General features: G+C 46.9%; 1 pseudogene; it reads left to right on the top strand.

Annotated features, from left to right (window-relative positions):
* The first annotated feature begins 7,124 nt into the window (after window positions 1-7,124).
* Window positions 7,125-9,461, top strand: LOC140219206 (uncharacterized; annotated as a pseudogene).
* The last annotated feature ends 490 nt before the right edge of the window (window positions 9,462-9,951 follow it).

Here is a 9,951-nt window from a genome sequence, read left to right as displayed (position 1 = left end):
AAGGAATGTACGCTAGGCGGCGCCTTGAAGTTTCCTCCCGTAAAGTCCCTCAATCATTTAAAAGTACCGCCAGGCTTTGATCCAGCCGACAGCGCCTGCGATAGGCTGATCGGTGACATGTGACCTTGCTCCGCCCCTTTGCCGCCATGAAAGTTCCTGCGCGCCGGGCGAAGAGCGCGCGTTTCGCCTGTTGTGCTTTGCATATCGCTGCGATAATTTCGTTCCGGGAGGTCCGAAATGCCTCGTTGCTGTGCGGTTGGGTGCCGAAACCGGACGAGGGATGGCAAGAAGTTATTTTTCATCGCGCGCGGCAACCAGAACCTAACCAGACGAAAAGTATGGTTACACAGAATTGCACGGACGGACTTCGAACCGTCGGTAACAGCACGACTATGCGAGGCAAGTAACATACAACGATACAAAGGTGCCATAGAAAGTATACACGTGCGTGTGTCGAGCGGTGATAGTATTTCACTCGCGTGCATGAATGTTAAGGGCCGCAGTTTGTGGAGATTATTTATTTTAGTTCGCTGTGAGCCCGCTGAATAGATCGACATGACCTAGGATGCGAAGGACCGAAATGCCTTGTTGCTGTGCGGATGGGTGCCGAGATCAGACGGAGGACGACAAGAAGTTATTTTGCATCCCGCGCAGCAAACAAAACCTAACCAGAAGGTGATTCTGGTTGCATAGAAATGGACGGAAAGACTGAGCCGTCGGTAACTGCACGACTATGTGAGGAAAGTAACGTAGGTGCGTAGGTACGAAGGTGCGAGAGAAAGTATACACCTGTGTGTGCAGAGCTGCAGTATTATTTCATTCGCGCGCATGAATGTTGACGGCCGAAGTTTGTGGAGATTGAATGTTGACTTGATTGAATGTGATTTTAGTGCATTACGAGCCCGTTGACTTAGCAAGTGCAGTATGACCTAGCATGCAAGTAAATAGTGGGGCAGAAACGCATTAACTCGCTGACAAATATCCGCATTGCGTTACGTGCGATAAAAAATAAAATTCAGCAGCGAATTCTACTTTTACACTTTCCTGTGTTTGTGCGCGCGTTGTTAACTGCGCTTTACAACATGTCCAAAATGTAATTTCCAATATCCTAATCGTATTTTGTGCATTGCATATGTGAATAAATATATTGCTAAGTGCCTGCATTACTCTGTTTTTAAAAACGAATACTGCATAGCCACAGCCGTCAAATAATAAAGCGTAATACAGTATATCAAAGTATATTACATACAGCTGCGAGCTCGTTCCTTCCAAGTTTCCCTTACACTCGAAGATGTTTCAGTAATCGGCAATGCCATTTTACTGATGAAAAACACACAACTGCAAATGAACATAAGAAAAACGCCACAAGCGATACGCGGATTGCCAGCAAAACACAGTGCAGTAATAGCTGGGTCAATCCGCGTGCGTTTCGCATAAGGGCCCTCTAATTCTTACGGGGATTTAGCGGTGCACGGAGGCGACAAGGGATAAACACAACAATGCGCGTCATGATTCGAGTTTACGCGGCGACGTCGCACGGTTCACGAGAACAGTCAACCACATTCACACACGCGCACACACTACGCTTGATGTTGGTGTGCAGCGAGATCAGATCGCGCTGGCAGCCCGAACACGATCGAGGAGACACGCTGACACGATCCATACCACCTCTTCATCATGTCACCACAGTTGCACTGGCTCGTAGCATTGAACCACAAGACACAGCAGTCGTCGTGTAATCGCTACACGACAGACACACTCAGCGACAAAAAGACTGCTGGCGCACTCGTTTCCACAAACACACAGGATGTTGTTTAGTTGCCGTGAGGGTCGCGCGCTTTGAGAATCGCACGTTTGAGCGACGTTATGTCGAAAGTTTTCCGGTCCAAGCGACTGTCAGCCTTCATTTTTACACGACTCCTTCGTTCAATGCAAGCGCTATGTGTACGCAGCACACTTACATGCAAAATATTTCACAGAGCATACGGGATTAAGCATAAGCAATCACCAAGGCTCGCGCGGCGATTGAGCGCAAGCGAACGAAATGTAAACACGCGGAATCGAGGCGATCAAGCCCTCATTACGCTCTCTTGAGCTATTTTCTTGGAGCACTTATTTGAAATTAAAGGACTAAATTTAGCAGTTCGGGTCCTTCTTTCGTTTTTCGCCACAGTCAGGCACCAGAAGGTTTTATTTTCGCGCGTATGCAGATATTTTTTCACCTCACGAATGCCGCGGCGCCGCGGTTTAGCGTGGGCGCCGTCTGCTACAGGAACTTCCTAGGTGGCGCGCGCGGCAGATGGCGCTACCTTGGAAATTATAGAGGGACCTTATCCTCCCGCGGTGCGAGTAACCATCGAACTGAACAAGAGATGGCAGCGCCGGCGCTTGCCTCGCGCTAGCGGATATCTCTGGCGCGCGCAAAGCTATTGGTGATATTCGGCCGTTTCTCAGCCAGCCGATAGGGCTGAGTCACTTGCCTTTCGCGAGATAGCAATAACGCGGCCTAGAACGTGTGCTCATCACCACTGGTCGGTCGGGTACGTTGCCTCGAGGTAGAAAACAAGCGCGTTGGCACCAACGTACGATGACTCATTCCGTTTCCTGGGTGCACGCATCCTACCTAATGAAGCAGGCGACGGCTTGTACTCAGCAGACGACGGAAGCAGAAGCATTTTCGACGAAATAATCGTACGCTTTGAGCTAGCTGCTTTATTTTTAGTTGGGAGCAAAACTGCTTTGTTTTATCGAGAACATTAGGTTAGGTTCTTTCATTTCAGTTTCTTAGGTAAAACGTCAAGTTTGCGTCACGTTACGAAAGCAAAACGGGGCTATGAGCGCCATTTTGAACGCGTCGCATGTACGTTACGCCTCGAAGAAAATGGCGGAATGTCCAGGATAGAGCTATACGCGTAGTGCGCGCCGATGTACGCGCCACTGGTGGCGGCCTTGCGCAGAACACACGGGAGAGGAGCGAGCCGAGCGCCGTAGTTGGTTGTGTCGTTCATAGTACTTCCCTGTCTTATTCACGTTTTCAGAGCAAAATAGGCAGCACCCTTCGCATGTGTGGGGTGGCCAAAGCTTCAAGAAATGTCTGAGAAGAATTGTTGCAGGGTGGGGGGCTCAAATACCGGCGAAAACGTGCCGGCGATACGGTTCTAATCATTCCCCGCAAAGCCTCATCAGCGGGAGCAAGTGTAGCAATGGATCGTCGCTTCGGTGGGGAAATTTCTTGTTCTCATCCTTTCCTTTTTCGTGTCGGTGTTTTTTTTTTCCCACTCGATCATAGTTACTCGCGTAAGCGATGAAGTTCGTCTGCAGTGCAGCATGCGGTTTAAAGGCATTTCGCTAAAATTCGGAATGCCGTTTGCCGCTTATATTGTTTTCAGCTTCTTTACCGCGTTGCGCTAGCTAGGCAGCACGACTGCACGAGCGCATTGTGTTGTATGTTAAAGCTACTGAAGATTGCAAGAACTGAAATTGTTGGTTTAATGTGGCCCGGTAAATTCTCGCACCACCTGTCACGCACTTCATGTTTTAACATCTATTTTATTCGTGGCTTCGCACATGTTTAACAGTTGCTAGTTGCTTCATGCATAACTCTTGTTGATTCTTTTGACCTGCGAGGTTTTCACCCTGCCTCGTTTGTAAATGGTATAAATCACGCTGTGTCTTATCGGAATGATACCAAGCAAGTGCTTTATTCTTTATAATAAAGCAAAAGCATTATTCTTTTCGCCCGAGGGCATCTTAGATATCGTGGTTTTTTGGGGAAATGTGTTTAGAAAATAGGTAGTTCCGGGTGAGAATTGCAAATTTAGTTGCTGCATATGGTATTTTTGTTACATTTTTAGCTGAAAAGTTCACATCACGTTTGGGAAGTCATCGCACCTCGATGCTGTCCGAGCAGACTTAACACGCCGAGTAACTTATTTGTTTCACAGCGTAGTCCCTTCTTGCATGTGAAATTTGTACTCAAGTGAATTCTTTCTTATTATGCTTACGCCGCAGAGGACTAAACCCGGCCTTTTGCCGCCAGCACTCATCTTCTTTGACTAGCGCTGCTCTGCCTTTAAATGTAGCATCTCTCTCTCGTACCATTAGAAAAAAAGTACTGAAAAGTTAGTCAGACTTAATCTTTGTATGCTTCCAAGCAGCTCCCTTGGGGAATTTAAATTTACAAGAACAGCAGCGGGAACAGCAGTTCATCGGCGTATGCATCAGAATTGCATCGGCGGTGCAGCACTAACACGCGCTTTTAATAACCCGTGCGTTTGGTGACTTCGTTGACTAGTGTACGCGTTTCCATCAATAAACTCGCAATTACGCTTCTTGGGCTGACTTTGAGTGCACTTATTCGGCCATGTCACATGTATTCAGCACCAGAAAAATCCCAACGGCATATGCAGACATCACACCATGTGGATTTGTTTGATATAAGTCCGCACTAACGACGGGTGCTTATTACTGAGGTACAGAAGCAGCATTATGGCAAGGGTAGAATAAAAAGAAAAAGAACGATCGAGACATCGCATTACTAAACAAAATTTTTTTGTTTAGTAATGATTTTAGTTTTTAATGAGTAATAATTTTTTATTTAGTTAACATGAGCTCCACTTCATGTAAATGGGGTTCATGGCATTTGTCTGCGGGACGCACCTGGCACGTATGTGGACCATGTTGCCCCAAACACCGGTAACATCGTGTTCATACCCGCTCCCACAGAGGTCAGCGTCTTCCCTACAGCTGTCACCGCAGTAGAAGCAGTCTGGCGCCCGAACAAAGGAGAAATCGCAGCCGCGAACTTCATCCATCCTTGCTTCAAAGCGTTGTCGTCTGCTACTGCTCCCGCGCGTATTGTTGGAAGCGCCCACTAGGTGGCCATCAGTATACGCCTCGTGCACCGCCTATAGAGGCGCCACTGAAAGCCACCTAGCGGGCGCTTCCAACAGTACACGCGGCAGCAGTAGCAGACGACAACCCTTTGCAGTAAGGATGGCTGAAGTTCGCGGCTGCGATGTCTCCTTTGTTCGGGTGCCAAGCTGCTTCTTCTGCGGTGACAGCTGTAGGGAAGATGCTGACCTCTGTGCGAGCGGGTATGAACACGATGTTACCGGTGTTGGGGACAACATGGTCCACATACGTGCAAGCTGTGTCCCGCAGACAAACGCCATGAACCCCATTTACATGACGTGGAGCTCATGTTCACTAGCCGATAAATTTTGTTGAGTGATGCGATCTCTCGATGGTATTTTTTATTCTACCCTTGCCGCAATGCTGCTTCTGTACCTGAATAATAAGCACCCGTCGTTAGTGCAGCCTTATATCAAACAAATCCGCATGGTGCAATCTCTGCATATGCCGTTGTGATTTTTCTGCCGATGAATACATGTAACATCGCCGAATAAGTGCAGTCGAAGTCGCCTCAAGAAGAGTAATTGCCAATTTATTGATGGAAACGCGTACACTAGCCAACAAAGTCACCAAACACACGGGTTAATAAAAGCGCGTGTTAGTGCTGTACCGCCGATGCAATTCTGCAGCATACGCCGACAAACTACCGTTCCCGCTGCAGTTTGTGCAATTTTAAATTCCCCAAGGGAGCTGCTTGGAAACGTACAAAGATAAAGACTGACTAACTTTTCAGTACTTTTTTATATTACTAGAGAGGTGTCGCATGATATATTTAAAGGCATAGCAGCGCCAGTCAAAGTAGATGAGCGCTGGTGGCAAGGCCCGGTTTAGTCGTCTGCAGCGTAAGTATAAGAAACAATTCCGTTGAGTACAAAACTCACATACAAGAAGGGACTACTTTGTGAAACAAACAAATCACCCGGCGTGTTAAGTTTGCTCAGGCAGCATCGAGGTGTGATGACTTCCCAAACGAGACGCGAACTTTTCAGCGAGAAATGAAATAAAAATACCATATGCTGCAGCTATTAGGCATTCTCGCCCTGAACTACCTATTTTCTAAACACATTTCCAAAAACGCAAACAATATCTAAGATCCCCTCGGGCGAAAAGAATAAAGCTGTTAAAGACGCACTTCCTTGGTGTCATTCCGATAAGGCACAGCGTAATTTATACCCTTTACAAACAAGGCAGGGTGAAAACTTCGCGGCTCAAAGGAATCGACAAGAGTTATGCACGGAGCAACTAGCAACAGTTAAACATGTGCAAAGCCACGCATAAAATAGATGTAAAAACACGAAGTGCGCGACAGCTGGTGCAAGAATTTACCGTGCCACGTGAAACCAACAATTTCAGTTCTTGCAAACTTCAGTAGCTTTACCATACAACGCAATGCGCTCGTGCAGTCGTGCCGCCTAGCTAGCGCAACCCGGTAACGAAGCGGAAAACAATATAAGCGGCAAACAGCATTCCGAACTTTAGCGAAATGCCTTTAAGCCTCATGCTGCACTGTAGACGAACTTCGTTGCTCACGCGTCGAGCTATGATCGAGTGGAAAAAAACACCGACGAGACAAAGGAAAGGATGAGAACAAGACATTTCCCTTCGAAGCGACGATCCATTTTTGCTACCGTTGATCCTGCTGATGAGGCTTTGCCGGGAATGGTTAGAACCGTATTGCCGGCACGTTTTCACCGGTATTTGAGCCCCCCCACCCTGCAACAATTCTTCTTCGACATTCCCTGAAGCTTTGGCCACCCCACACGTGCGAATGGTGTTGCCTATCTTGCTCTGAAAACGTGAATAAGACAGAGAAGCACGATCAACGACGCAACAAACTACGGCGCGCGCCAGGCTCCTCTCCCGCGTGTTCTGCGCAACGCCGCCACCAGTGGCGCGTCCGTCGGCGTGCACGGCGCCTATAGGCGGTGCACGAGGCTAGATAGTTCTAGGAAGTTCTCCTACTGTCGGGAGCGGGCGCCCTTCCCCGAAGCGCCGGAGAAACCAGTTTGGATGCTTGGCGGGGTAGTTCGAAGAGGGCGCTGCGCTCCTGTGGCGGGTTACCGACGCCAGCCGAAGGAATGCAGACACAAGTCGTCGTCAGTTTTGGGTAGCATGTGTACCGACGTAGTTCACTTTGTTCTAGCCTTTATTTTCGTTGACACCGTAGTGCCATGGCTTGGTGCGATGCGATGTTCTGAACTTCTGTGACAATGCCTTCAAAAAAAGAGAGGACATGTTTTGTTCCCCTTTGTAAGGGCGGTTACAGTCGTCTATAGAAAAGGTGTCGTTGTTCCGCGCTCCATCCGACCCTGTTCGCTTGAAGGCATGCGCAAGGAACATCAAGAGAGACGATAAAGTGCTGAGTGAAACTTGTGTTGTGTGCTCTCGCCACTTCGACGAGCGGTTCATCCAAAGGAAGTTCAAGCACGTTATTAATGGCGACATTGTCGAGCTCCACCGTGAACGTCCGGCGCTTTCTGAGGACGCCATTCCTACTATTTTTCCGGACGCACCACCTTATTTCACGAAACAACTACCGAAAAAGAGAGCAGAAAGAAACATGGCCAACAGCGATACCCCGCCAGCGAAACGCAAGGCTCCGAACAACGACCAAGCTGAAGCCGTCGAAACACAGGCCTGTACTGATGAAACGCCGCAAAGACCGCGCAGAAATAGAATTACCGTCGGCATTTTGCTGCAAGATTTCGCTGCCATGTGATGTCACTGTTTTGTGCTTCGCGTGGCACACCGCCACGCAGCCCGGCGATGTCCGCGTCTTAAAACACGTTACTTTTTCGACGTCCACGGAAGCTGCTGCTACGCAGCAAAATTCTCATATTTGCATCGTGTTTTGCCGTGGCATTAAGACAGAAGAGTTCTGTGTAAACAACGAGTGCAATGCTGCCCAGCCATTGAAGAAGGTCGACGAACTACAACTTTGTCCAAGATGTGGTATTGAGCCTGTCACCGGCGGTCAGTGCGTGCAGTTTGGTTCAGAGCCCTTCGCAAAAAACTGCCGTGTGGTCAGCCCCGATGGAAAGCCCTGTTTGCACTGCAAATATACCAGGAAACTTTTTAAAATCCAAAATGTGTAGATTGAAGAAAAAGCAGGCAAAGACAAATTTCAAGCGTCGCATGGCCAGGAAATCGCTTCAATTGTTCCGAACAAAGAAAACACTGGCGCAAGCACAAAGGAGTGTAGAAGACCTCAGAACGATCAACCAGAATATTTCTTCTGCAACTTTGGGCGAAAGAATCAAAGGTCTTCCTCCGAAGCAACGCCTCTCTGTGAAAGCATGTTTTGAGGCGGCCACTAGAATGTCAACGAGGGGCATGTTGTATGACAAAACATGGGTGTTGGAGTGCATACTCATGCGCATGAAGAGTCCCAAGCTTTATGAACATGTAAGAAGGCATGAGATACTTGCACTCCCCAGCAAGTCCTGCCTGGACAAACACATGGCTGGATTCAAGAGCTCGTTTGAGTTCAATGCTACTGTTTTTGAGGCCATGAAAAAGAAAACTGATGAAATGGATGCATGCAATTGCCACGGTGGCATTGTCTTCAATGAGATAAAGCTCTCAGAAAACATTAGTGTGAAAGCTAGCCTCTGGCAAGTTGAGCGGCTTCGTGGACCTCGGCCCATTTAGTGAGGACAATGATTCCACAGTGAGTGACCATGGACTCGTCGTAATGTACCAGCCCTTTCAGGGTAAGTGGCTCAGTTTAACGCATAATTTGTTTTCTCCTTTACCTGGCAAACTGATTTTCAAGTGAGCTTTAAACTTAGTTGCATAACAGAAACTTCTTTTTGTAGGAAAGTGGACCCAGATCTTTGGAGTTTTTGCTGCCAAGGGCAATGTGAAAGCTGCTGTTTTGTCGAAAATTCTTGTGGATGCCACTATATTGGCCGAGAGGTCTGGTCTCTTTGTTCACTACTGGACCAGTGACGGTGCCCCTTGGAATCGGAGTCTGTGGAAGCTGTTTGACATTAAAGGTAGGTAGTTTGGGTCCTTACATTTGTACTTAATCCTCTATTGCTTGATGAGCTGCTCTCATTACCCCAATTCTCTTTACTTCCACAGCTTCCATGAAGGAAATAACGTGCAAAGTCCCCCATCCAGTTGACCCAGGAAGAATCCGCCATTTTATTTCCGATTTTCCGCACTTGGTTAAATGTGTACGGAATGCTTTTGTAACTAAAGGTGTACAAATTCCAAGTGGTCATGCCAATGCAGATGTAATCAAAGAAGCATGGAAGAAGGACATGGATTCACTAACTCTTAAAGTAATGCCACACATTACCCGCTCGCACATTCATCCAAATGCATTTGAAAAAATGCGCGTGAACTTTGCCTTCCAGCTATTTTGCGAGGAGGTACTAAATGGGATTTTTTTCTATAAAGTTCATTTGGACAGGCACTTTAGAACAACTGAGCCGACAAAAGTGCTTGTGAAGATTATAGAAAGGTTAATATTTATAATGACGTCAAGAACACCATCTAAAGGCGTCCGAGCCAACTCTCCAAGTGCAAAGGGCAATTAACAGGAAGCTTTAGCTCGGGACCAACTCTGACGCAGGCTATTCAAGTACGTGTAAAACGCAAAAATGTTTTTCTGAAATCACCCCTGGACCGCTTTTAATGATATTTGTTGCATTTGAGAGAGAAAGTTAAATTCTAGTGACTGTTGGAAGCGGAATTTCAATTTAGGGCGTCAATATTGTTAAAAAGGTTTTCAAAAATTCAAAAGTTTGAAGAATAGAACCACGAACTTTATAAATTAACAGCTCTGCATCAACAACAGACATCGCGGTTCTGTAAACGGTATCAACTAGATTATTGAAAGCGTACAAATTTGATAGTCATTTGATATCTTACGTGAATTTCTTACGTTGTGTACAAGGGTTCCGAAAAAGCTGTATTTACATATTACTATATTCTTTCAGGTTCACGTGTAACATATCAATCTTGTCCGCTTTATATGTACTATTAGATGAAATTCACATGTTTGTTACATCATTTTTCTTTGCTAAG

Source organism: Dermacentor andersoni, chromosome 1 (assembly GCF_023375885.2).
Source record: "Dermacentor andersoni chromosome 1, qqDerAnde1_hic_scaffold, whole genome shotgun sequence".
NCBI lineage: Eukaryota > Metazoa > Arthropoda > Arachnida > Ixodida > Ixodidae > Dermacentor > Dermacentor andersoni.
The sequence above is the reverse complement of the archived record's forward strand: the minus strand, read 5'-3'. Positions and strand labels throughout refer to the sequence as shown.